This window comes from Rhinolophus sinicus, linkage group LG02, assembly GCF_036562045.2.
Source record: "Rhinolophus sinicus isolate RSC01 linkage group LG02, ASM3656204v1, whole genome shotgun sequence".
NCBI classification, from domain to species: domain Eukaryota; kingdom Metazoa; phylum Chordata; class Mammalia; order Chiroptera; family Rhinolophidae; genus Rhinolophus; species Rhinolophus sinicus.
In genome coordinates, this window is record NC_133752.1 from 195,481,876 (window position 1) to 195,507,623 (window position 25,748).

Here is a 25,748-nt window from a genome sequence, read left to right on the forward strand (position 1 = left end):
GTGGCCAAATAGTTTCAAAGGCAAAAATCCTTTCACTTAGTTTTACTATAAAAAAAATGTTTAAACTGAGTGTGAGCACAATGCAATACAGCTAACAGAATCCAGAGTGGGGCCTCCAAACTTACGAGAGCCCAAAGTCCGGCTCGGTCCCAGGGGGACCGGAGAGAGGAGGTGACCCAGCCTTGAGGAAGGACACAGCCTTGGGGAAGGACGCGCCGAACGAGCTCCCCGCGCAGAGCTGAGCGCACATCTCAGGTCCGTCCTGGCTTCTGACTGGGGACGGCAACAAGGCACCTCACTGCAGGCCCCTCACGCTCACTGCACGAGGCCACCTCTGAGTACGTCGCCCCACGTTTCATCACATGACTGGGAGGGGGCGGGAGCCATTCTCGGGTCCGTCCCCACTCTCACCCTCCTGACACTCAATTTCCCCTTCTCCACAATGCGGGGGAGGCAGTGGGCGGATGAAAAAGGTCTTTGCAGTTCTGATGTTCTAGCATTTTAAATATGAAAAAGGATTATGACCTGCGGTCAGCAAAGTCTCAAGCAAGTACCTGTTAGTCCCAACTAAACACATTCAACAGATGTGGCCTCTCCTGCCCACAAAGGTAGGCATCCTACACTGACTGCCAGGCAGTCACATTCAACAAAGACACACTTCCGGCTCTAAGGACAAGAGTTCACTGACGTGCCGCCATGTCAACCCAGCAAGGAGTCCCAGCGACAGCACAACACTGACGCTGCCGAGGCAGACGCGGCAGAATCCCCGCACACAAGCGTCTGTCTCCCGCGCTCGTTAGCTCTCGCTCTCTCTGTCAGTGCCCCTCTCATGTCCAGCTGGTGGTCAGGGCTGGGGAGCCCATGACGACGCATCAGCTCATCACCACCAGAGCGCCCCCGTTCACTTCAGGGTGTCTTTACATGCTACCCACAGCACCTCACAGGACCTGTGACAGGTGGCTACAGGTCCAAGAGCCACGCGTGGTGACGTTGCAGGGAATGGGGCCGTCAACTCAGCACCTTAGTTTCCGCTCCGCTCCCCAGGCTGTTCTTTAAGGAACCCCGCCACCACCGTGGGCTAAGCTGTGTCACACACTTGCAAGAGTCCTTCTCTCAGTCAGAAGCCTCGCCCAGTGGGATACTTCTTCCTTGACCTACAAGTTTTCCTGACTCAAGAGACATACCCTAAAGCCTAACAAAGAAGTCACGTAGACCCCGATGAGACAGAAAGACTTTTCTGGCAAGAGCAGAAGGAAAAAATATAGAATGGGTCAGAAGGTTGCCCTTTGTTCAGGCCAAATAAAATGGGGGTATTCAACGGGGCAGCCGTGATGGGGTGAGAGGGAGAGGAGAGACCTGAGCACTGAGGCGCGTTCTCAGGCGCTGCCTCTGAAGTGCAAAGGCAGGTTCCCAGATTCCACAAAGCGTTATTAACAACACTCATGAGTCAGCGTGGCCTCAGGTCAACCACTTCAGCGTCTTTCAAGCCCTCTACTTTGCGGCAGCCCCTTCTCGAAGCAGGACTTCCTGTCACTTTACAAAGGGCCTCTGTGGGCAGTTCCCCGCTGCCTCTTCCTGAGCAGAGCGGGGCACTTTCCGAGGCTGTCCCCTCCCTCAACGTCTGACCGAAGCCACTGCCCTGCTGAACCCTCCAGAGGGGTTGCGGCCCCGGCTGAAGGGGCGAAAAGCACCCCCTGAAAACTGGAGGCAGCAGAGAGAACAATGCCAAAGAGCATGGCTCCCGGATAAATCTAGGAGGTCTCTGGAATCTGCATCTACGATTCTTCACAAGACACATGGGTGTGACCGCTCCACGGCCCAGTCACCTCAGGCCATAAACCTACAAGGCCTGAGATTGACACTGCTTGTCTGTAACATGGAACCCAATCTGCGTTAGGGGCTCTGGGACTCAGATGGCACCTGTCGGGACCTGGCACGGCCTGTAGTATGGGGCCTTCAGCAGTCGGGAGCTTCCAGGGTGATGGTGATTCCAGGCCAGCCTCGGTCAAGTAAGCCTGACACGATCGATCACTGAGGCAGCGACCTTTGGCGGGGCGGGGGGGGGGGGGGAGAGACACATGACTACCTCCAACACAGGGAATGCCAAGTACTCGGACAGAATTCTACGCAAAGCGCTAGGACAACAGGCAGGAGGTCCAGAAAGGGTGCGCAGGGCTGACACTTCCGTGAGAATTCATCAGCGGAGAAGCAGGGAAAGGCACCCCCAGTGGAGGAGCAATAAACCAGCACAGCACAGGGTCCGCAGGTCCTGGAGGCAAGCCCTGGGCAGCGGCTGTGGCTTTTCAGGAGAGGAGAGAGATGATTCACAAAGGGCAGGGTGCCTGTGGGCACACAGTCTGGTTGCCAGCCTGAGTCACTCATGAGAGTGCTGCTGTCTACCTACCAGCGATAAAAAGGAGCACTTCCGGCTACGCCGCCCACCACCAGCAGGCAAGGAAACCACCAACCACACCTCACACGCATCACAGCTCTCAGGAGACAAACTGCTCAAAGACTTCTCAAGCAGCGCTGTGAATGTGTGCTTTTGAAGTTAAAAAGTCACGCAAACCACAAAGGGACTTGGTTTTTCAGTATTCTGAGGAATCTATGCACTCAACTATGGTGCCACTTTCTCAAGAAACAATTCCACTTCATTTGAATGTACAGGCTGAAGCCCAAGTCTTCTGTTCTAGAGAAGGACACAGGGCCATTTTGGACCTGGTAGGACAAACTGACGACTGAGTCCTGTCCTAATTTGACAGTGATTTTATTCATTAAAAAGTTCATGTAACATGAAGGACTGTCCAAAATTTGAAAAAAATGAACAGGGAACCCACTTATCAAGCAACAATCTGAAACCAATGGGCTAAAACCAAGCATTATATTAATAGCAAACGTTTCCCTTAAACAGGGAGAGTGGGGAGAGAACAGGGTTTGAACGAGCTGTGAAGTTTTAACTTCTAAGCCTCATTCTTCTTATCTATAAAATGGGGATAAACACAGTTGCCCTACTTCATGGGAAAGTTACGAGAAATTTAAATGACACATTATATGCGAATGTCTGAAAACACTGGGCACTCAGCAAACATTCGTCTCTGCCTGCTTGTCCCCAGCCCAAGTCCAGTCTTGTTGGTCATGACCTCCCCACACAGGGCGCCTGCCACCTCGGCAAACAGAACTTTCACACCTATTCCTCAGCTGTGCCACTGAAAACTCCAGGAACACAAAGTAAACACCTGCAATGTTAAGCCTCCTACATATCTTTTTAATGATGCTACCTGCCTAATAAACATTTCCAGTTACCAGATTCCAAAGGAGAAAAATGAATGACATTTCCATTTATGATAAAATGCCCAGCTACCATATAGAAGTATTATCTGAGAAGGCCAAAGAAAATGACTTGGTTACTATCTTGATTTCAATGATAATACCCAACACACACACACACATACATACATACACACACACACACACACACACACACACAGTGAGAGAGAGAGCGAGAGGACGAGAGAGAGAGACAGACAGACAGACAGACACTATTCTTAATAAAACATTTGTCAATTTGGCTGGCTCAAGAAATAGCCTCTGTCCAAAATTTTAAAATATTTTCACTAAAATATGTAATTTATTCTGTAAAACTCAGTAAAATATTAACTCAAAACAATTTTATGTATATTTACCCCAATATTCTAAAAACATTTACTTTCCGAGGGCCAGAAACCCTGCTAAGAGTTGGGGGAGGGAGTAAAATAAATCCATCAGAAGACTGGGTCCTGCAGTGCAGGAGCACACAGTACAGCAGCAGGAAAGGTAAGTCAAGGTCACACCTGGTTAGGCTGACAGGGGGGAGGGGAACAGCTGTCTGGAAGAGGAAGGGAGGGGCTGGCTGCCTGCAGCCCAGGGACAGTGAGCTGGGCAAGCTCTGTCAAGGTTCACATGGCTCTGAGAAGCTGGACAGACGACAGAACAGCCCAAAGCCCCGGGGTGCACAGATCTGTGCAGCCCAAAGCCCTGGGGTGCACAGATCGCTTCAGTGCAGCATTCTTAGGCCTAAAACACCGAACACTAGCTTAGTCAAGAATCTATGTTTATGAGCGGGTGATTGCGCAGAAACAAGTCTGGAAGGCATGTACCAAACCGTGTGAATCTCTTCATTCAACAAAATGTAAAGAAGGCTTAAGACGTGCCAGGCATGGGCGAGGCTTGGGGCACGGGGTGAACGAGAGTGGGAGAGGCCCTGCTGACAATCCAGGGTCCAGAGGACTTAACGCCAGGCCAGTTCCTTACCAGTCCTAGACCAGTAAGGAACGGAGCGGCTGGGGGGGTGAGGGCTGGGGAAAAACATGAAGCCAGGTGGGAGGCAGGCTCTGAGGGGGACAGGATGGTGGTCAGAGAAGGGTTTCCTCAGGAGGAGACATCTGAGCAAATACTTGAATATCAACATTTAGTCCCCTCCTCTGGATAGTGGAATATGTGACTTTGGGTTTTTCTTTTTGCAATATCTGTATTTCTTAATTTTTCTACCCTAAGAATATTTAGTTGGGTTACTTTTGAAAATCCAAACAAAACTAAGGTACCACGTGGGCACCTTCTGTAAGTTCCATAAGCATGAAATTCAAGCTTTTCAGATAAAGGAATCCAGGTCCCTTGTCTTCTAGTCACAGGTAACAGGTCTGCCCTTCACTTCCTTCCACTTGGTCCCAGCGCCAACATACCCTCAAGTCCGTCCTGCAAAGCAGGCATTGCCTTCATGGCCGTGTGCACTCCAGCAGGGCCCAGGGCTCCATGATACGCACACCAGTTTTCTAGGTGACCCCTTCTTCCCATGACTCTGAACACCAGCCACGTGCTGACGCCTCCCAGCTTTACTCCTCTAGCACAGACCTGTCCCCAGAACTCCGACTCCCGCACTGCCCAGCCACTGGCTCAGCATCCTGAGTGTTTGAGAGCCTCTCAGACGGACACGCTGCCCAAAACCCACCCTTTGTCACCCACCCCCCAGAGGGGCTGCCACCCCAGGCTTTCTCCTTTAGTAAACAGCTCCCTCACCTGCACTGCTGCTCAGGACACTGCCCCGTGCCATCCCTGACTCGCTCCTTCCCTCACACCCACATCCCATCAGCTGCACCTTGAAACAGAACTGGAATGTGGTCCCTTCGCACCACTTCTGCCTCAGCTACCCAAACTCAAGCCACCAAACTCAACAGCTGCCAACAGCTACCTGTCACACTTATCTACACTCCCTTCCCTGACTTACAAGACCCCGTGCCATCTGGCCCCAGCTTCCAGCTGCAGTCTCAGCTCCTTCTGATCCCCACTCCTGATGCCTCCAGCTACGGCGAGCTTCCTGTGGGTCTCCAGACACCGCAGGCTCAGGCCCAGCTTTGCACTGGCTGCCCTTCTGCCAGCAGCAGCCTTCATCTGCAGGCTTTGCTGCCTCACATCGTCATACCTCTGCTTCCAGATCACCTGCTTGAGAAAGCCTCCCGAATCCAGCCCCATTCCTGACACTTCAGCCCCTAACACCGCTGCATTTTCTTGATTAGACTCAGCCCCACATGCCAAATTCTATGAACTGTCTCTTTCCACTCACAGGAACACAAGCTCCTGAAGAACAAGGATTTTGTCTTGTTCACCCTGTCCTCTTAGCACTGATGTGTAACAGGCGTGCAATAAACGTGTCTAGAATCAATGAGTCATGGAACGTGGGAGACTCTGGCACAAACACACAGTGTGATAGAACAGACTTCTGTTTTCAGCAGCAAGGCTAACCAGGTATCTTAATGAATCTCCTGCTGCAAAATTTTAAAAGCTAAATAAAATAACTGCATCACTAAGCTGGCAAGAAATAAAGGCAAATTTAAAGAAACCCTAGAATATAAGTAGATAAATCGGTTGAAGTAACAGAGAGACAAAGACAGAAACTATAAAAGAAAAATTAACAGATTTGGAGGAAATAATGTCTGACTTACATCTAATGAAGATCCAGAAGGAGATAACATTAAGAATGGGAAAGAAGCAATATCTAAAGATAATTTTTCAGAATGCTAAAAGACACTAAATCACAGATCAAAGAAGTCTAGTGAATTCAAACAAGAGTTTAAAGAGTAAGAGAGAGCCAGTCACAGCACCACAAATTAAAAACTGAAAACTCAAAGTTACAGCACAGACTATAAAAACAGCCAGAGAGGAAAGATCACAAAGAATGCCAATTGGACTAAGAGTGACAGTGAAAGCCAGCAGACACTGGCATAGCACTGTATTCTACATGCTGAGCAACAATAACTGCCAACTGAGAATGCTATACCCAGCAAAACTAGTTTTTAAGAATGAAGAACTAGACATTTTCAGACAGATAAAATATGCACCACACAAAAAAACCCTCACAGAAAAGGAAATTCTAAAGACTATACTTCAGGCAAAAATAAATGATCTCAGACAGAAAGCTCAAAGCACAAGAAAGAATCGTAAGTGAATACACTGGTAAATATATGGACAAATCTAAATAGCACTGATTGTATGAAACACGGTATCTAATTTGTGAATTAAAAAATTCAGAAAAGAAATACTAGACAAGTTGGAAGAGGGTGTGGAGTTAAAATGTTTTAATACTTCCATTAGTCAAAAGAAAAGTAAAAACATTACTTTAGATTTTGTTAAGTGTGTTAAAATATCTAGGTTAGCCACTAAAGGACTAGACAGAATTTAATTTCTAAACTAAGAGAGAAAAAAAATGCATTGGAGGGGGTGGGGACAGAACTCAAAACAAAAGAAGGCAAAGAAACAGAAAACCTCACCAGAAAAAATTATAGCAAAAGGAAGGTACAGGAAACAAGAAAATCCTGCATCTATTCGTAACCATTTCTATTTAAATTGTGCTGGAAGTACTAGCCAATGTAATAAGAAAAACAGTAAAAGGTATAAGAATTAGAAAAGAGGAAAGAAAACATTATTTGTAGATGATATGGTTTTAGCAAGGTTGATGGATTCTGGAATGCCATCTTTGAGAATGGCAGCTCTCAGCTACGATGTAAGAGCTATCTACAGCGCTGGGGGCTGCATGCATTTGGTTTCATTTAACACGAGGAAAATGCCATTGTACTCCTCCTTTGACAGATGAGGAAACTGAGGCTCAGAGAGGTTAAACATCTTGCCCAAAGCCACCTGGCAGGTAAATGGTTAGTTTTGAAATTAAGTCCATCTGTCCCCAAAGCTTAACCACTATGCCTGCCACAGACTGAGGCAAACGATGAGGACACCGCCTAATAAGCGCCCTCTGTGCTCAGAGCAAGGATGACCGTGGGATTACAAGCACACTGGCTATACGTATAAGGAGAAGGGGAGACGAACCCGAAGAAAGCCAGGGAGGCGCCTGCAGTGAGATCTGAGGCGAGCAGGGGACCGCTCAGAGGGGATGCAGCTCTGGAGAAAGCAAGAACAGCATTTACTAAGGCAAAACGGTATGAAGAATCAAGGTGGTGAAAAAAGGGGGGGAGGGGTGGGGGAGTAGCTGAATCCGAGGACGCAAAATAGGTGCCACCAGGCTGGGGACCTTGAACACCACACGAGGAATTTGGGCTTATCCAGAGGGGATGAGGGATCTGATTAAAAGCCCGAGAAGGAAAGCGCCCTGGGACGGAGAGTGGAGAACAGACCATGGAGCCTGTAAACCTGGGCCACCCCATACACCAGCCAGCAGCTACTAAACACTTGAAATGCAGCTAGTGCTACTGAGGAATTGCTTTTTAAAATTTTATTTACTTTTAGTTTATTTTCATGTAAGTAGCCACATGTGGTTAGTGGCTACCGTATTGGACAGTGCAGCTCTAGAAGTCAGAGACTGGAGAAAGAGAAATGGAATAATACTTGAGGAAGAACAGACACAGTGACCGATCACACCAAGCAATGGAGGAGTGGGGAGAGGACACAGAGACTAAAAACTCCTAACTTTGAGAGCAAGGTAGGTAGTAATCCACGAAGAGAAACAGAGAATTCAGAAGAGCTGGTGTAGGATGGGCAGTAACTGGTTTGGGCCTGATAAGCGAGAGGCACCGCACATTCGCTCTGACCTCCTTGCCTTTGTACGTGCTGATCCCTCCACCTCTCTTGTCTAACACACACCCATCACGAAAACGCACCCTCAAACCGTGACGTTTTCCGCAGCTTCCCCCATTCTTCACAGCAGAATAAGGTCCAGATAGCTCTGGAACGAGACTCACGGCCACGGCGCGTAGAAGTCTCTCTGCCCTTCTGGACTGTGAGCTCCGCAGGGGCAAGAACTCCATCCCAACCACCATGGACCCCAGGGCCCAGGGCAGCGCCTGACGCAGACGGAGTGGACAAGAGAGAACGCTAAGAAAAATCTCTCCGAGAAGGAGAAACATCACCGCTCTTTGTGCCTGAGGTATCATTGTACATCTATGCCACGTGGCACTCACTCAGTTTAGAAATTGAATTGAAAGAATGAATGCATGTATGCACAAATAAACACTGGATCGAGCCAGCCAGCATCCAGGAGGGCTGTCCCCTGCAGGCAGCGACCTAATGGAGGCTTGGAAAGGAGTACGGGGCTCACTCACGTGCCTGCGCGCCCATCAGTGAGAGCAGTCAGGTGCTGGGACGATGACAGTTTACAGAAGCCTCGCTCCGGGATTTCTCATCGTTATGATTTCTGCCATCCCAAATTCAAACTCTTCAGCCGTCGCAGTGCACTCGATGCACCTAAGAATGAGTGCAATGCTTCCGAGTTCAACATTAACTACGCAGAGCTTTCTCCCCCCAGAGTGGACCCGTGCTGTCTGCATGGCCTCACGGTCTCGCTGTGTAACCTTCTCTCTGCACAGTAAACGTCAGGTCAGGTCTGACCAGTGCACCTGAGCTGAACACCTCGGAGGTGGTCAATTACCAAAGTCATTATCATTTGGTCTTCAGTTCACTGCGCCCTGCGCTCTTTTTTCTTTATGTGTCAGTTCATACTGGGAAAGAACCATAAAGAGATCACTTCACTGTCCCCAAATTATCCTGTGCTTTATTATAATTTTGCTAAACTTGCAGCACCAATACACATTAGGAACTTGAGAATCAAAGAGAGAATTCTAAACTGAGAAGGTCAACGTTTAGCCTGTCAATTACATCAACATCTTGTCAAGTAAGCATTTTCCAGCAAAATCATTCTCCCCTGATCTCCCTCAAGGTCGCTGCTGCAGAACAAACCCTGATGGGAAACAAGACTGAATATGAAACGCAGGCTTCATATTAACAGGAAGACAATTTAAGCCCCGTACTATTGCAATGGCCATTGACACAATTTCAAATTGAGAATACTTCCTGTTAGACTCTAAGTTACCCAAAAATAGAGCAATACGCTTTGTGAAGCCACATCAAAATTCATGTCTTATGATTCACATACGACTGAGTGTAATGAGAAAAAAATTTAGGCCACATTCTCAGGGCTGGAGGAAACGTTAAATATAGACACCTAGTCTGTCACTTGGTATCAAGGCAGAACCATGTGACGCAAACGGACTTAGACCCTCCCGGAGACACAGGCTGCAGTGCCTTCTAGAGCGACCTGCACAGGAAACGGGCCACTACAGCTCATTCATTCATCATTCACTCACTCAGTCAAATTAATGGCCCAGGTTTTCCACTGTTACCATCTCTCCATCCTCGTGCACACACCCCTCTTCACCTGGCTCTAGGGCCTAGGACCTACCTGGGATACTGGGAGGCGTTTCTTCAAAGCCAAAGGAGGTTCTAAGGCCACCACTAGAGGCTGGTCTGGAGAAAAGCCCTGAGCAGAGATGGAAGTGAGGAGGCCCACAGGTCACCAACCCTTGGAGCCCTCTGGGCCACCAGCCCCGGGGGCTGCCCTCTCACCCCACCCCTCAGGCTGCGGCAAAGCCAGCACCAGATCCCGCTCACATCTCTAAATTTCACAGGCATACCAGCAGTTATCATAATGCGGGCAGAAGCCAGGGGCAAGTGGGAATATCAAATACTACTAACTGGTACAATTATATATATTAATAATATATGAAAGGGAACAAAAGTTTTGCCACCCTCAAGTTGCCTTTTTGGGATACTGATTTTAAGCTGTTTATTAAGAAACAGACTCAGAAAGAAACTTTGGCCCTCCCCCCTTTCCTGCCCAAGAGATTCAGACAGAGAAACCTGCTTCAGGAAGGTCTTAGGATGTCACCTGTGTGATTTGAATTAAGTGTGATAAGTAGCAGGGCTTCAGGCGGGGCCCGTTAGCTAGATGCCCCCGTGTCCCACGTTTCTGGGCGGCCCTGCAAGATTTACCTGCCAGGTGTGTTCCCGCCATGTATGTTCCCCTCTTCCTCAACTACCTGTAAACCATCCATTCTCACTTCTGAAATCTATACCCTGTCCCCCCTCATTTCTCCCTTGTCCAAAAAATGTCATATATGCCCAGTGTTGCTTCATTGTCTTTGGAATTCTCATGTTTATGTGAATTCCTCATTGGCACGTATTAAAACGTCTGATTTTCTGCTGTTAATCTGTCTCTGTTAATCTGGTTATTAGCCCAGCTAGAAGAACTCATAAGATGGGAGGAAACGTATTGATTTTTTTAGCCCCCCCACCATATACATAAAAAGGCCAATTACACATTAAGAAAGGAATTCAGTAAAAACAGTCCATAGTTAACATGTACTGAAAATATAACAGTAAGGACAGAACTGGGGGACAAGGTAACTAGATGCTGGGAGCAGTGAGCCTTCCCCTCCCCACTCCCTGACAAGGGTCCTCACACTCGTTAGCCCAGGTGTGGTCCTGTGGCTCTCCAGCTGAAAGCAGCAGCTTCTCCAAGGCTGGTGACAGCGGTGGCCACCACACACCAGGAGAGAAGGCACAGCTCTGACCCGTCACGTAGAAACACTGCTCACCTTCTCCTACTTCATTCTCAGGTTTTAGAAATTCAAACACGTATAAAGTTACTGACCCCAAGTTCAAGTACAATTCAAATGTTGATGAAAAAGCCTGTTTTCCTACAGTACATTTGTTTCAGAAATTCAAGGCATATATATACTCTAAATAAGTCAGAAACTACGAGCAAGTGCTGCTCCATGAACCTCCACCACGGCATTTGAAGGTGACATTTCAAGGACAGATAGTGGGGGTCACACCAGGTCTAAGAACACTCGCCCACTCTTCTCAGCAGGCAGCTAATTCCCATACCTGAATGCCAGAAAGCTTCAAATCCCATTTCTAGGAGAGACTATTTTAATTGATTCTGGAAAGTTGCGGGTAAATTCCTTTTTTATAAATTTAAATCATCCCCCGTTATCTGCATCATAATGTATTGCTTCATAGCCTATCTTTTCCAAAGTCTATACTTGGAGTTCCTTTCACATCCTGAAGAATCCTCTTTCAAAGAATTGAGTACTTCTGTCCATTTCATTAGTTGTGATTTTATTAAGTTTGGATTTCTCATCTGGCAGATAATCATACAATGAGGTTCACTGAGAACAGTAACAACTGAGTAAGACCAAGTTTAGGGGAGAAGCGAGAAAAACCCTGTAAAATAGAGAAATTCTTAATTTTAAGAAAAATCTCTCTGAGGGGGAAATGTTAGTGCTTTCAGGTAATTCAATGTACACTTATACCACTTAAGAAAATTATTAACTCAAAGCTCAGTATTTGAACATGAAACAAATGAAAATGGACTCATCAGAAGAAAAAAAGCCATTCTTAAATCCAATTAATCTTGAAATACTATGTGGAGAAAGCAGATAAAGGAAAGGCCAGTGACCCAGCAGTCAGGAGACCTGGATTCTAGACTCTCTCGGCTACCAGGAAGCGGTGTGACCTTGGACAAGTCAACGCGGCATTTCACCTCTTGGTCTTAATTCTTTTGTTTAAAAAAAACAACGAAGGGGTGTGACTATATGGACCCCAAGAACCATCACAACTCTAAATATCATGTCCCCACCTTTTTAATTATGCCACCAAATGAATAATAGAATTATAATTATGTAGCTGGGAAAAACAGTTAAAAAGTAAGAGGGCATAAAAAGAAAGTGGGGGAAGGGAGACTTATTCTTACCACTGGCATAAATCTCAACCCTGGAAGACATGCTTTCGTTTGAAGTTATAATACCTCTTTATTGTGTTCATAAATGCAGCATTTAAAGTTCATCTAGAATTCAGTAAGATGGTGCATTATGAGGAAATAAGGATTTAAGGAGATACTTAGAATTACAAGAGCAAGGGCAAAACTGATGGACCTGACTAAGGTCTGAGAGAAATATTATATATTTGGGGGATTTCTGGACAACAGAAAATACATAACCCTAAAGTGTTAGAAATACACAAATCACACTTAGGTAACAACCTAACAAGAAAATATGCTTCTCTCTGTGGCTCAGACGTCCGGAGAACAGAAAGATGACACTGCCCTTCTAATATTCACAGCAATAGGTAATACAATAAATATGTTCGCTTAGTGATGGGTCACTCAAGTATCAGGATTAAAACAAAAAGGAAAAAACCTTCTAGTTCGAGTGACGGTACTGCAGCAATAAAACGGAGGGGAAAGGGGCCACAATTTTTCAATTCCAGAATATGACTTCCAAGGTAAGAAACAAATACGCAGATAAGGCTGCTCAGTTATTGAAACAATAAAACTTTTACATTTTGCTATCTAATACAAATGAAAACAAAGTGTCTAGTGACAGCAGTTGGATGGGGACGAGGGCACAGGGTCCCGCTGAGAAGAGAAATAAGATCTGGCTGAGGAAGAGGGACGGGGCTTGGAGCAGGCCCAGCTAATTCGGCTTGAGGTCTGGAGGAGCCGGTCGGGGAACAGCAGCGACAGTCAACTGGAAAAGATAATCTGTTCGTTTTCTCTCACGAGTCCCATTTATGTGTTTGTAGATTAGATTTGGCTGCTAAGATAGGAAGTGGCAGGCAGCATGTTATAACCATAATGCCTGAAAGTAGGGAAAAAAACCAGCCCTCTAGTAACAGTTAACTCGAGTAACTCATTTAGCTACTAGCCAGTAAGAAAAACAGACAGCTAGAAATATGTAAGCTAGTCTACAACATGCCGAAGTTTCTAATTTATTCCATCTATTTTGAAGTGAAGCACACACATATGTTCTGAAACCAGAGTAAAAATCATAAAGCACAATCCTTGATTCATTTAGGCCAAAATCTATACACCAAGAAAATCGAACACTTACTCTGGCATTTTCTCAAAGCGTTTGGATAAAACACTCCACACTGGTTAATAATGAACTGCCTAAACATTTCCTTCATGAAGCTCTAAAACTAGGTGTGCTGAAAAGGTGAGACTGACGTTAAAGCAATCACTCAGGAAAAAAACAAAATCAATGAAAATTCTACTTTCAAAAAGGTCTGCCTTAAAGGAAATGTACAGCCTAAATCGAACACTCACGTTTTTCTGTCAAACGCCGGCTTCGCTAACTTTGCAGGTCCGCTTCCGTACCTGCCTCCTCCCAGCCCCAGCCCGGCTGGTATGTCTGACCTCCGGCTCCCAGCAGAATTCTCCCTGCAGATTTCATCATTTCCTGTTGGCTGCCGACTCCTTGCAGCCGAGATAAGGCCAGTCTCCTTCACTGCTGCGTTCATCCTCCAGGCACCAGGTTCTCAGAACGCTGCCCAGGCAGGGCCTTCTGGGGCCATCACAGAGCTTTCTTTTCAGAAAGTGGCCAAACGGAAATCTCAGTACTCCGTGGAAAATCAGAGAGACAAGGTCTGAGAATAAAAGTCTATCACCCCCAAAATCATCCTATAGTATATACACTAACTTCCACCATATGTCAGCGTCTTAGAATCTCTTCTTGTTTGTGGGAGAAAAAAGACATGCTCTGTATCTAAGGAGCCAGGCGTGACAGGAGTTAACGTGACAGGGACTTACTTGCATGAGATGATCTAACGCAGTCCCTACATCTACGTGTGAAACTGCTTCTCTGCCTCCACACACCACGGCCAAGCAGTCTGTTAGTGGGAGGTGCAGGGGAGCAGGCTCGCTGCCGAGACAGGCAGGCAGGGCACCCGGGCTCTGCAGCACCGCCACCGCCTCAGAACCGCACCACTCAAATACGCCCAGAGTGAAAACCAAACACCAAACACCTTACCTCCCGGGGTTATACAAAAAAATTGAAAGTGAAGGAAGAAAAGAATAATGTGATTTTAGGCGAGGAGGAAGCGATCCTATTATCTCCTCACAATACACGCTGCGTACTTCCCTTCGATAACGTCCAGAGGAGGCGTAATTCATCTATGCGGCCCGAAGCCGGGACGGGGCAGGAAGGGTCCCGGGGCCCTGCCAGGCGGTGCAGGGCTGCGCTGCGTTTGCAAACATGCACTGGCACTTATTATAGGTGCTCTTTTACGGGTGTGTATTATAACTCAGTACGTGGTACAGAAACGTATGCAACAACAGCAAAAAAATGTAAACGCTACAGGAAACTGATCTGCAAAAACTGACAAGAAACAAATATTTCAAGGGCTCAATTTCCCCAAAGTGCCCTCCCAGAAGATACATGACCCGCCCCCCCCAAGTCCTACGGCAAGCTGGGGTGGTGGTGGCCAGAACAGGGCTTGCAACATGGGCCTACGGGGAAGTCAGTGGCTGAGGCAAACATGTCATTGACAAAAGTATATACTGCCGGGGGGGAGGGGAAGCTGTGCTAAGTGTATATATAATACATTGTTCACCAATGTCTTGCTACCCATATTCATTCAAATCGTTGTTAAAAACAGCCATCTAGTCTGACCTTATTACACAAAACGGAATAAGTCAAAAAATATTTTTCTAAAATCTAGTGTTTAGAAATTCCTTAATGGAAAAACACCAATAAAGCAAAGGCCATATCAACATAAGGCTTGATTACTTGACATACAAGAATATGATAATAATTCACACTACTTGGAAAACTATTATACCATCTTCCTTTCTCTCCCCTACCAAGAAAACACCAGAGAAGTCAACCCAAAACAGATTTCCCTGTATTCTGCAGCCCGCTTGGTTAAAGCAATCACTCCCGTACAGAGTGGCGGACGTAAGAAGGAGTACCAGACCCGCCACACTCGGCCCTAACGGTCACTGTGTCCGGTGACAGACACTGAGGCTGGAAGAGGCTGAGCTGCAGGTCAAATGACGTTTCTAGAGACCACTCAAGGCCCACAACACGCAGGCAGGCTTTCTAAGACTGACGGTCCGGCACTCATCTTTCAAAGTACTTTAAATTTAAGCAGCCCAAAAACATCACAAAAGCCCTTTTCTGGAGGTACTTTCTTCCACTAAGAAAGAATCAACACCTGAGTTCTGATGGTCCCCCTCTCGTTTCATCAGCCAGCGTGACAGAACACTTGTCTTTGCGCCCCGAGCCCCACTTAGGGCTCTTGGTCACGGAGGGGGCAGTCACAGCCAGGTAGATGTATTCATTTTGTTTGTCTAGGACCCTCGTTGCCTTTATTTATTTTTTTAGAAAGAAATTCTTTTTCTACATTCAATACTATTTTATATCAGTTTCAGGTGTGCAGCTAGTGATTAGACAGTCATATCATTTATGCAGTGACGCCCCTGATTAGTCTAGTGCCCACGTGGCACTGTACGCAGTTGTTGCAACGTTACTGACCATATTCCATAAGCTGTACTTTACATCCCGTGACTATTTTGTAACCACCAATTTGTATTTCTCCATCCCTTCACCTTTTCACCCAGTCCCCCAACTCCCCTCCTGTCTGGCAACCATCAGTTTGTTCTCTGTATCTATGAGTCTTTGTTCGGTGTTTGTTCTTTAGATTCCACATGTCAGTGAGATCAGGCATTTGTCTTTCTGTCTGACTTACACTTATTTCACTTACCATAATACCTTCTAGGTCCATCCACGATCTCTTTACTATTTTTTAATCCAACAAACACAGGTTGCTCAATAAACATTTATATGTGCTTACTTTATTTACGATTAATCATGGAAATAACCCCGTGAGGCTAAGTACTGTCACCTCCTCCGTTTTCCAGGTGAGGTAGCTGAGGTTCAGAGGTTATGATACTGCCCAGCATCGCACAGCTCCACGTGGAGCAACCAGGATTTGAACCCGGCAGCCAGCCCCAGAGGCCCGCTGTTAACCACTGCACCACACGTCTCTCCAGCGTGGCTTCCCTGAAGGGTCACAAGTGGGTCCTACTGAAATACTTATTGGCACTAAGAACGCAGAGAGCAGCGGGGCTACGCAGCAATGAGAGCAGCTTTCCAGAGCGGCGGGGGCTCCTCTCCCTCCGCGTACCGTCAGCCAGGCCTCACCGTTGGCAGAGGACAAGTGCGGCGGTGCTGGGACGCTGGCACGGAAACACTGCTCCAGGGAATGCCATCTGCTAACCTGCCGCATGCGGTGCCTAAGCTGGTATTTCCAGTTCCAATCTGGTTTCTGTCCTGACTTGGAACCGTTGGGCATCCATTCACCGAACATTAGTGCCAGGCACAGCGCTTAGGGCCTCGGGGCCCCTGCCCGGCATTGCTCACAGGGCATGGGAAGGGCAGAGGTGTCAATAAGTAAAAACGGCCTGAGCGGTAAAGGCTAGACGCCAGGGCTGAGGGAACGCTGCCAAGGGAGCGATGGCCCCCGGTGGGAAGCAGGGGCAGGGAAGGCTTCCCGAGGGAGGGGACACGAGTGGGTTCTTCAAGAGCTTTCCACTGACCTCCTGAAACCATGTGAATTACAGCAGAACAAAATTCAGACCAGAGTCCAGCAAGCTGGCTAAAGACGCCAGTGCGGCGGTGACTCAGTCCTGCGCATGTCCGCGTGCACAGCCACTAACCCGGCATAACCCAGACATCGGGACGGCATGTGACCAGGCTGCCTCTCCTGTCTGACGCCTTCGTTATACGATGGTCACCTGGTGAAATGGCTGCCTTTACGGATCTCCTTTTCAAAACTCCGTAAGATGAGTACTACTGGCCCCGTTTTATAAAAGGGAAACCACCACAGAGAAGTTAAGCCACCTGCCCGAGGTCACCCAGCACCATGGCAGCATAGGATTCTAACTCAGGTCCCCTGATGCCTTCAAAGCCCGTCCTCTTTGTCCCACACTCTCATGGTGCCCATGCAACTAGACCTGTCAGGGAGAGTCAGAGTATCTGGCAACGGGTCGTGTCAAGTGGGGAAAGGATAACATTTCTACAATCTGATTTCTTTCCTGTTCCTCTATTGGTCTGTCCTGGCTCTAATACCACTGGTGTTTGTTTGTTTGTTTGTTTACACTGAAAGTGTTTATATTCAGAATTCGCCAGCTGGGCTCAGCTCAGATGATCCCAGTTTTGTTGGCAACATACAAAGCGTCACAGTCAGGAGCCAGGGGAACATATGCCTGCTCCTCCCTCAGGCCTGCTCAGGGGCTGACCTTGGCCACGTCAATGTCATGGAGCCTCTTCCCAGCCCGTCTGGTCTGGTCTGGTGCTTGTTGGCCTTGACACCCACAGCGAACAGTGTGTGGGTGTCCTCTGTCTTCTCCGTGGCTGACTCGGTCAGCCCCCGTGGCTGACTGACCAGCTGGGGGACCTTGGTGACAGCGTGGTGGTCAAGCTTGTTTCTCCTGGGACGCCTTCCCGGGATACCCGGGCTGCCTTCAGAGCCACAGTGCCTTGGGCCTTCGGAAGGTGGGTGACGTGCAGTCTTCTCTGCGTGTGGCCGTGGACGCCTTTCAGCTCTGCTTTCTTTGCTTTCAGATCCTTCGCTCTGGCTTTGGCTTTGGGAAGGGCAGGGGCTTCCTCCTTCACTTCTGGCGCCATCTTCATGAAAAGGCTCTAATACCACTTTTTAAAAAACAGCTTTAATGAGATATAATTCACATACAATTCAGCCCTTTAATACGGATAAGTCAATGGTTTTTGGTGTATTCACAGATTTGTGTAACCATCACCCCTGTCAATTTTCGGACATTTTCACCATCGCGGAAAGAAACCCCATACTCTTTAGCTCTCACTCCTCTCTCCTCCCATCCCTTCCCTCAGCCCTGAGCGAACACTGCCGCTTGCAAGGTTGTTCTTAAAGAGGTCATGGGCACTCAGTAATCGGGTTGTTAAAACAGTGCCAACTGCAGCTCTGGGCTTCAGTCCTTCCTGCCTGGAGAAAGCGAACAGCTGAGCCGGCCAGGGCAGGGAAAAGCCAGACACTCAGGGGCAGGTGCTGAGGTGAGAGGTGGGAGGACCTGGCGGCCCCACACCAGGGGGGCTCCACGCTTCAATGTCCCTGTTATTAACTAACAAGCCCGAAATGCAGAGCAGATAGCCTACCGTTGGCAGGGAGGGCGGAGGTCATGCAAAAACCCAAGCAGAACCCCTCAGGTGGCAAGGCCTTATGCCATCGGGAATGCCCACCTCCCCATCACCAGGGGCGAAGGCGAAAATGACATGGGGTACCCAGAATGGGTTGTTCGGAGAAGCCAAACTACTCAAGGACCAGCAGGATTCAGGCTTTGATGTCAAGGTGACCCCCCCAAGCTGCGTTCATCTGCTCTCTCAGCCCGCCTCCAATGCTGGGGTCGGGGGCACTACAAACAGACCTTGCAGAGCCTGGTTCCTCTCACACTTCTCCACACAGGACATCAGAAACACGCAGTGGAAACTGCTCAGCACTTACAAGGAAGGAGCTGACAGATGCCACTGGGCAGATCACAGATACATCATGGTGACAAAGAGCACACACTGCGCGACCCTCTCTGCAATTCCACACCAGGCAACCTAACCTACAGTGACAGAGCCATGTGTGCCTGGGATGGGGGCTGGGGGTGAGGTGGGGGACTGACTACACAGGGGCACAGGGGACGTCCCCTCCTGGGGTGATGGAGGCGTTTTCTGATTGGGATGTGGCACTGCGGCCTGAGCCCCTTTTCATCCGCTGTATGTCAATTACCATCTCAATAAAGAGAAAAGGGGGGAAGGAAAGGAGATGGGTGAGGAGAGGGAAAGAGAGACAAAGAACGTGAAGTACAGGACGTCTCCCACCCCCAGCATCCAGTGGCTCCCGAGAACGCCCTGCGCGGAGCCTCTAATCAAAGACTGGACCATCACTTCTGCGCAATGGTAGCACGAAGTGCATTTTACTGGGCCTCAATTCTTAGAAGAATCGATCCTCTAACATATAAATGGTTCTGAAGAACTAGAAGGTCCACTTTCTAACAAGATGAACTCAGTTCTCTCCACCAAGTAAAAAAGTGTGATAACGCCAGTCAGAGACTTAGAAATGGCAGTTTTCAGTGCAGGTTTCAACAGCTGTTCAGCAGTCAATAAACATGTAAAATCTAGTACAATAATTACAGGTATTAGCTTTTCTTTGTCTTCAAATGATAAGTAAATCTTAAATTCTGGAAACCTCCCATATTCCTAAGTAGGAACTGTAAAAACATTCTGATATGGTAAAGTCAATCTTTTTTTTTTCGGGTGAGGGAAAGGGTAGTAGCTATGTTCAAATCCTACTTGCTAGCCTTTCGTATTTTTCACGAACCAAGAAAGACATAAATAGAGCCATCCTACCTCTACTCTTCCCACATATATACATAAAAATGAATAAACCGAGCCCAATGTCTAACATTCTCTATCAGAGAAGAAGGTGCCAGGATAAGCTGAGCTAAGTACCAGTTCTATCTTTGGCAAAGTAAAAAAAAAAAAAAAAAAAGTTAAAACTCTTTACATAAGCTTCTTTGCTTCTCTGGCAATGGCCCAAAGCTTTAAAAAAAAAAAAAAAAAAAAGCCTGACTAAAGCAGAAAGCCCAACTGAGAAAAACTTCAAAGGACCAATGTGATAGAAAAAAACAAATGTTAACTTTTTTTTCCTTAATGCATTTTACAAAAAGCTATCATGAGAAGCAACACCTGAAATTTCTAACACATATCCTGGTGGCGACCATGTCACACAGTCCCCGAGTCCTGAGCACAGCCTGAGCCTTCTTCAGACAACATGCTGAAGGTGGAAAACGACCCTGGAAGGAAGGTCTGCATCCCAAAAGGAGTGGAGCAAGGTTTGTGGTGAGCTGGTGGGCATTTTCAGGAATAAAGTTGGAGATATGCTATGTTAATGTCTGATGGGAGGTTTGTTGGTGTGGTTTCCCCTCATTGATTTGTATGTACCCTCTCTATGCTAGAATCCGGAAGTTACAGGCTAAATAATTCACCACACTTGTCCTTAAACAGCTTAGAGTCTAGTAGGAGAGACAGACAAGCAGCCAGAGGGCCACACAGTGTGACAAGTGCCATGTAACAGACCTAAGCAGGGATAACTAACGGGGAGCAGGGGAGGTGGCTGGGAAGAGGAGTGGGGAACGCGCCAGGAAAGCCGGGCACAGTGCTGAGTGAGGTGAAGTGGGCTTGTGTCACTCGTCACTTGTGGCTGTGGCCTCCCCTCTCTAGCTGTGGCTTCCTCCTCCCCCAAGGGCCAGCAGGGAACCATACCAGACGGAAGCTCCCAACTTGTACAGACGAATGTCTTTTATTAAGAGCAGGAAAAGCACCCAACACAAGGCCACCAACTTTATCCTGCTCACTAAGGACATTAAAAAAAAAAAAAGAAAAACCTCCCACCTCCCATTATTTCATTTCAAAGGCATTTTAATAATAATAAAGACATTTAAACATGAAAAAAACAAGTCATACAACCTCAGAATAAGTGAAAAGCCTCAAACTAAATATATTTGGCTTTGTAAAAGAGTAACTATTGTTGCTATTTTGGCTGTGGCAGTAAAAGTGTCATCATGAACTTGTGTGTAGAAGTCCTGCAAACAGATAGAATTAGATACTATTTTATGACATTTTAGACATACTTGCCAGGACCTTTACACGCAGTAATAACCCTGCAAGGTGGGAGTGTTACCAGCATTTTTCAGGGGGACATGGCCTGCCCATGGCCACACAGCGGTGGCAATGCCGGTGCTGCTGCACGTGGTTCCCTCCGACGGCAGAGCCCGTCCTGGCCCCACACACAGGCCACAAGGCCACGGGCGGGCTCTAGGAGAGATGAGGTCCTCGTCAGAAGTAAACATCCATTTCATTGTTCTTGCTTTGGGGACGGCAAAGGAACAATTCTCCTCTGCCACCTTTTCTTTTGTTTTTTTCGTAGTCCCAAACAACCAACTCAAATCCTTTGTGAAACCAGGAGAGGTATAAATATGGAAATAAATGACACTGAGATCCCAAGCATTCCAGACGCCACCATTACCTTCTCCTTGCTCCTCCATCTTGGACCAGCGCCCGGGAAAAGCACAGATGGGGAGACGGAGAAGAATCAAGAACTCCTGTGTCCAGAAACGAGAAACCTCTGGACGCTTATTCAGATTTCCAATACTGTACTTCACTGTGGCAGGTACTGAGCACACATTAGGTGTTTAATAATGAATGAATCCAAATCCTGTAGACACTGCTGGGCGTTACGTAAAGTCAGTGTAGAAGGCATGGTCTCTAACCTCTAAAAGCCTCCATTCTGGGTCTGAAATATGGAGATGATTATAAATAGAATACCAACTACAGACTTAAATGTAGATGTCAATTTACAAATTTTATGTTTTTCTTCTACTTTCACCATTTAAAATGAATATCTATTATACTTAAACAACATTTTAATGCACAGTTCCCAGGTGCACCTGAGCATGAGACGAGCTCCTGCTGTGTCAGGACGGCCCAGGTAGCCACCCAGGTAACCACCCAGGTAACCACCCAGGTAACCGTCAGAGCCTGGCCCCCTGTAGGACCGTCTGTAGACATCTGTGTGGGAAAAGCGGAGCTGAGTGGGGCCGAGCAAGAGAGAGGGACAGCAGGAGCAGACGCACGACCTTGACAAATTTCTAAGCATCCCGTTCCTCTCCCTGTGCCGTGAACACAGCCTCAGTAATGACCACAGGAGCTGTGAGGATAAAGCAAGGTCACGTCCATGCGGTGCGTTATTCAATGGTAGCCACTGTGGCCATCTGATGACAGAACTGGAAGCTCCCAACTGATCACAGCTCAAGCCACAGAAAAGTCCAAGGGGCCTCAGTAAGGGTGTCGCTGAAACATAGGAGGACACATACTTAGGCAGCAGCGGCATGACATTAAGCCCCAGGAAACCGAGAGAGCAGGCAATGGATAAATGTCAGAAAATCAATGAATCTCTGCCACAACAATCCAAATGGAAGAGACTATCAGAAGGCACAATGACCAAAAGGACAAAGCATGAAGGGCGGGGCTGGTTCAGAAGGCCTAGCGGAGGAGGCCAGAGTGAGGGGCTTTGCGAGAGGCCCCCTGGGCTGAGCACCAGAGTTCCTGGGCCAAACAACTGTTGGGCTCCCGCTGGGAAGGTCAGGGTGCTGCCAGGAACGTGCTGCGAGCAGCCTGGCGGGACTCACAGGGGGACAGCACACGCAGCTCTGCCTGGCAGTGTCGCTTTGCATCTGTGACAGGTGACCTGGCTTAAGTAGTATAGATGAGGGACGTATCTCCCATGTGTGAAACCAAGCTAAAGCTGGGCAGGTTACAAACCAGTTTAAACAGAATGATTCCATTTGTTTTTAAACGTCACGTTTGTGTGGGTGTCGATACGACAATCTGGAAAAGTGCACAGCAAGGTGTCAGCAGTGCTTTTCTTTTGAATGTTTGTTTTTTAAAAGTACACAGATTAATTTTATAATGAAAGAATGAACTGAGTTTCTGTATGAGTTTTGAAACCTGGGCAGACCACACCAAGACAAAGTGTGGAAGCGCTGCCGAGAGCCCCCATCTTGTACAAAGTGGGGTTGGAACTACGACCCTCACACGCCCTCTGTAAACCAGCGGATACAGGGAGGTCACAGGCACACCCCACTTGCTTTTGTAAAATCCCTCACTGTGGAAAAACCCTAGAACAAGTTGCTATCAACCAACGCCTGCCTTTCCGCTAGCTCATTGCAGAGGGAGGCGTGTCGCCTCCGCAGCTGGCTTCACCAATTATGCACTATTTCAAGTGGGAACAAGAAAGGGGTGGGATCCCTGGGTGCTCCACACGACTCATGCCCTGAAGTCGGAGATTGATGAACCATTTCTGTTCAGAAACAAGTCGTAGAAGAGTCAAGCCTCTCGGCTGCATCCCAAGGCAGCAGGCGCCGGCCCAGCCTCAGACCCGCAGCCTCATCCTCAGGGGGCAGGTCCTTTAAAAGCTGGACGTCACTGGAGTTCATTCCACGCAGAGGCAGGTCTGAGGGAGACATTCTGGGGAGCGAACAAGTCTTAGTTTGCTGGATGAGCTGAACCAAATGCAGGGGCCCCGCCCCAGCCACGTCCACGCACAGGCAGGCAGGAGACGGCTCAGCTCTCACACCCAGCCCCCCAGAGATCAGCCAGACGCAGGGGAGTCAGCAGCCTGACAGCCCCATCCCAAAGACGGGACAGAGATCCCAGTGCCCCTGACAGCCCATGAAAACCCACAGGGCTGTGACCACCAAACCCATGCACTAACATGCACACGCCAAGCTGCTCAAAGGTCTGTGACAGGTAAGAAGGGCGGCGGCAAATACATAAACCGATAGAGCTACTGCTGACGAGTTCTTAAAGGGCGATATCACTCAGTGTACTCACTGTGTTTCATGACAGCCACACCTTTACAACCCACAAGGCTGTGTCATGTGTCTGCAGGTTAATGGGGGAAACACAAAGACAGAGCAGTGTCCCCAGCCCTGGGTCCCTCTACGCTTGTTCCCCCAAGACACTCGGTCACAATCCACTCTAATCCCTGCCTGTGAGAAACTGTCTTGGGTTCCGGAGGCTGGACTAGGATCTTTACATGGCATCAGGATTCCTCTGCCACATTTGTTGAAAGACCAGACTCCCAGTCTGTAACGTCAAAATACATATAAGAAATAGGCCATGTAAAAGGGATCAAATATATGGTGATGGACAGAGAACTGACTCTGGGTGATGAACACACAATGTGAGATATAGATGATGTGTTACAGAATTGTCCTCCTGAAACCTATGTAACTTTACTAACAATTGTCACCCCAATAAACTTCAATTAAAAAAAAAAGAAATAGGCCATGTCACATTCATTCGTTAGATTTAGATGGTCTTTCCAACAAATTAGCATAACAGTAAGTGGTAAAGATTTTCCTCTTGTTCCATAAATGTATTGCAACTAATTTGCAACCTCATTTTAATTGGAATTCTTTTCTGATGGCACACCAATGAGCTTTCTTCCTCAAAGATTTTAAGGATTATCATTACACAGTTATGAGCAACGCCATTTAACATTCGTTTAGATGCGAGTCTTTTCCCCACGGCAGCGCTGGGGAAGAACCAAACACACCTGAGCTGAGCACCAGCCTGCACAACTGCACAACCAACACGATGACACCGGCATTACCAAAACCATCTGGGCTTCATTGTGGCCGTAGATTAGAAATATTTTCCCCTTCTTTTTTTATGGAAAATGTCACACATAAAAAAAAAAGAGAAATTAGAATAATGACCCCAGATTTCCCGTTAACAAATGGCCAAGCTCATTTCACCTGAGACTGTGAAAATGGTTCAATGCTCCCAGAACCATGTGACCCAAATGTGTCATCACCTGACCTGGTGGGGCCACCGTGAGCCTGGCACCCACGGCATGAGTCCTCACGCTGGCAAGAGGCAGGCAGGGCAGGGGCCCTGGACTGAAGAGACCTGCGGCCTCGTGGGGAAGCAGAGCCACTGAAATATTATAAAACCAAGGAATAAAAACAGGAAGGCTGCAAGGTCAACTCAGCAGGGACAAGTCATGCTGATGTCACTGTCCTCCCTGCTACGACATGATGAGGGGGCCACTTCCCCTCTGCAGTATTCTACTCCCAAACTCATAAGACCAGTCAAACAACGTGAAAAAACACCAGGCAAACCCAAATCGAGGGCCACTCCACAAATTATCCAACTAAGCACTCTTCAAAACTGTCAAGGTCATGAAAAATAAGGAAAGACAGAAACTGTCACAGACCGAGGAGACCAAGGAGACAGGACAACCAAACGCAATGTGATATCCTGGACTGGAGCCTGGAACAGAGAAGCTCGGTGGAAAAACTGGTGAAATCTGAGTAAAGTCTGTAGTTTAGTGAATAATGAGGTACTAATGTTAATTGCTTAACTTTGACAAATGCGCTGCGGTTACGTACGGTGTTAACATTAGGGGAACAGTGGGTGAATGGTATATGGGAACTCTATTATCTTTGCAACTTTCCTGTATATCGAAAATGTTTTCAAAATACAAAGTTCACCACAGAAATAACCTAAAAGTTGCAACTGGCTCCTGCATGTCCATTATGTCCTTCACAAGGAGTCAGCGACAACGTGGTCTGCGTTTTAAAACTCAGCCTGGAAAGACGAAGCCGAAAGAAATAAAAAGATTTGTTTTAAGAAATCTCAAGGAAGCAAGCACCTTGAAATGAAGGCAGGGGCCTCCGGAAGCTCAAGGCCACATGAGGTGACGGACGGCGGTGCCCCGCTGGACACTGAGCTGGACACTGAGCGTCTGTGTGACTGCGGTGTGAGCTGTGCTGACAGCGAGAAGCGGCTTCCAAAGCCCGAGGCTGCCCCTGCCCCTGCCTGCTCTGTGCACTCCACCCCCCAGTCTGGTCGGAGGCCGCCGGTCTCCCTGGGGCCCTCCCTCCCTTGCTGCCCCCACCCTGTCCGGTCCTCTCCCCTCCAGCCCTCCCTTACGGCACCTCGTCAGGCGGCAGGTTCCCGCTAGGCTGGACACAATAAAAGGAGGCGGTATGACAC

General features: G+C 47.8%; 1 protein-coding gene across 7 annotated transcripts in view; it reads right to left on the reverse strand.

Moving 5' to 3' along the window:
• The window catches only part of PACSIN2 (protein kinase C and casein kinase substrate in neurons 2), a 111,517-nt gene that overhangs the window by 55,822 nt on the left and 29,947 nt on the right, over positions 1–25,748 (reverse strand). Inside the window, exon 1 of one of the 7 annotated variants that reach the window (XM_074326497.1) lies at positions 13,427–13,879. The exons of 5 other annotated variants lie outside the window; for them this stretch is intronic. The gene's annotated coding sequence lies outside the window, so the exon portion shown is untranslated. Of the gene's footprint in view, positions 1–13,426; positions 13,880–25,748 lie in introns of those variants that run through there. One more of the 7 variants, XM_074326492.1, reaches the window with a different exon arrangement.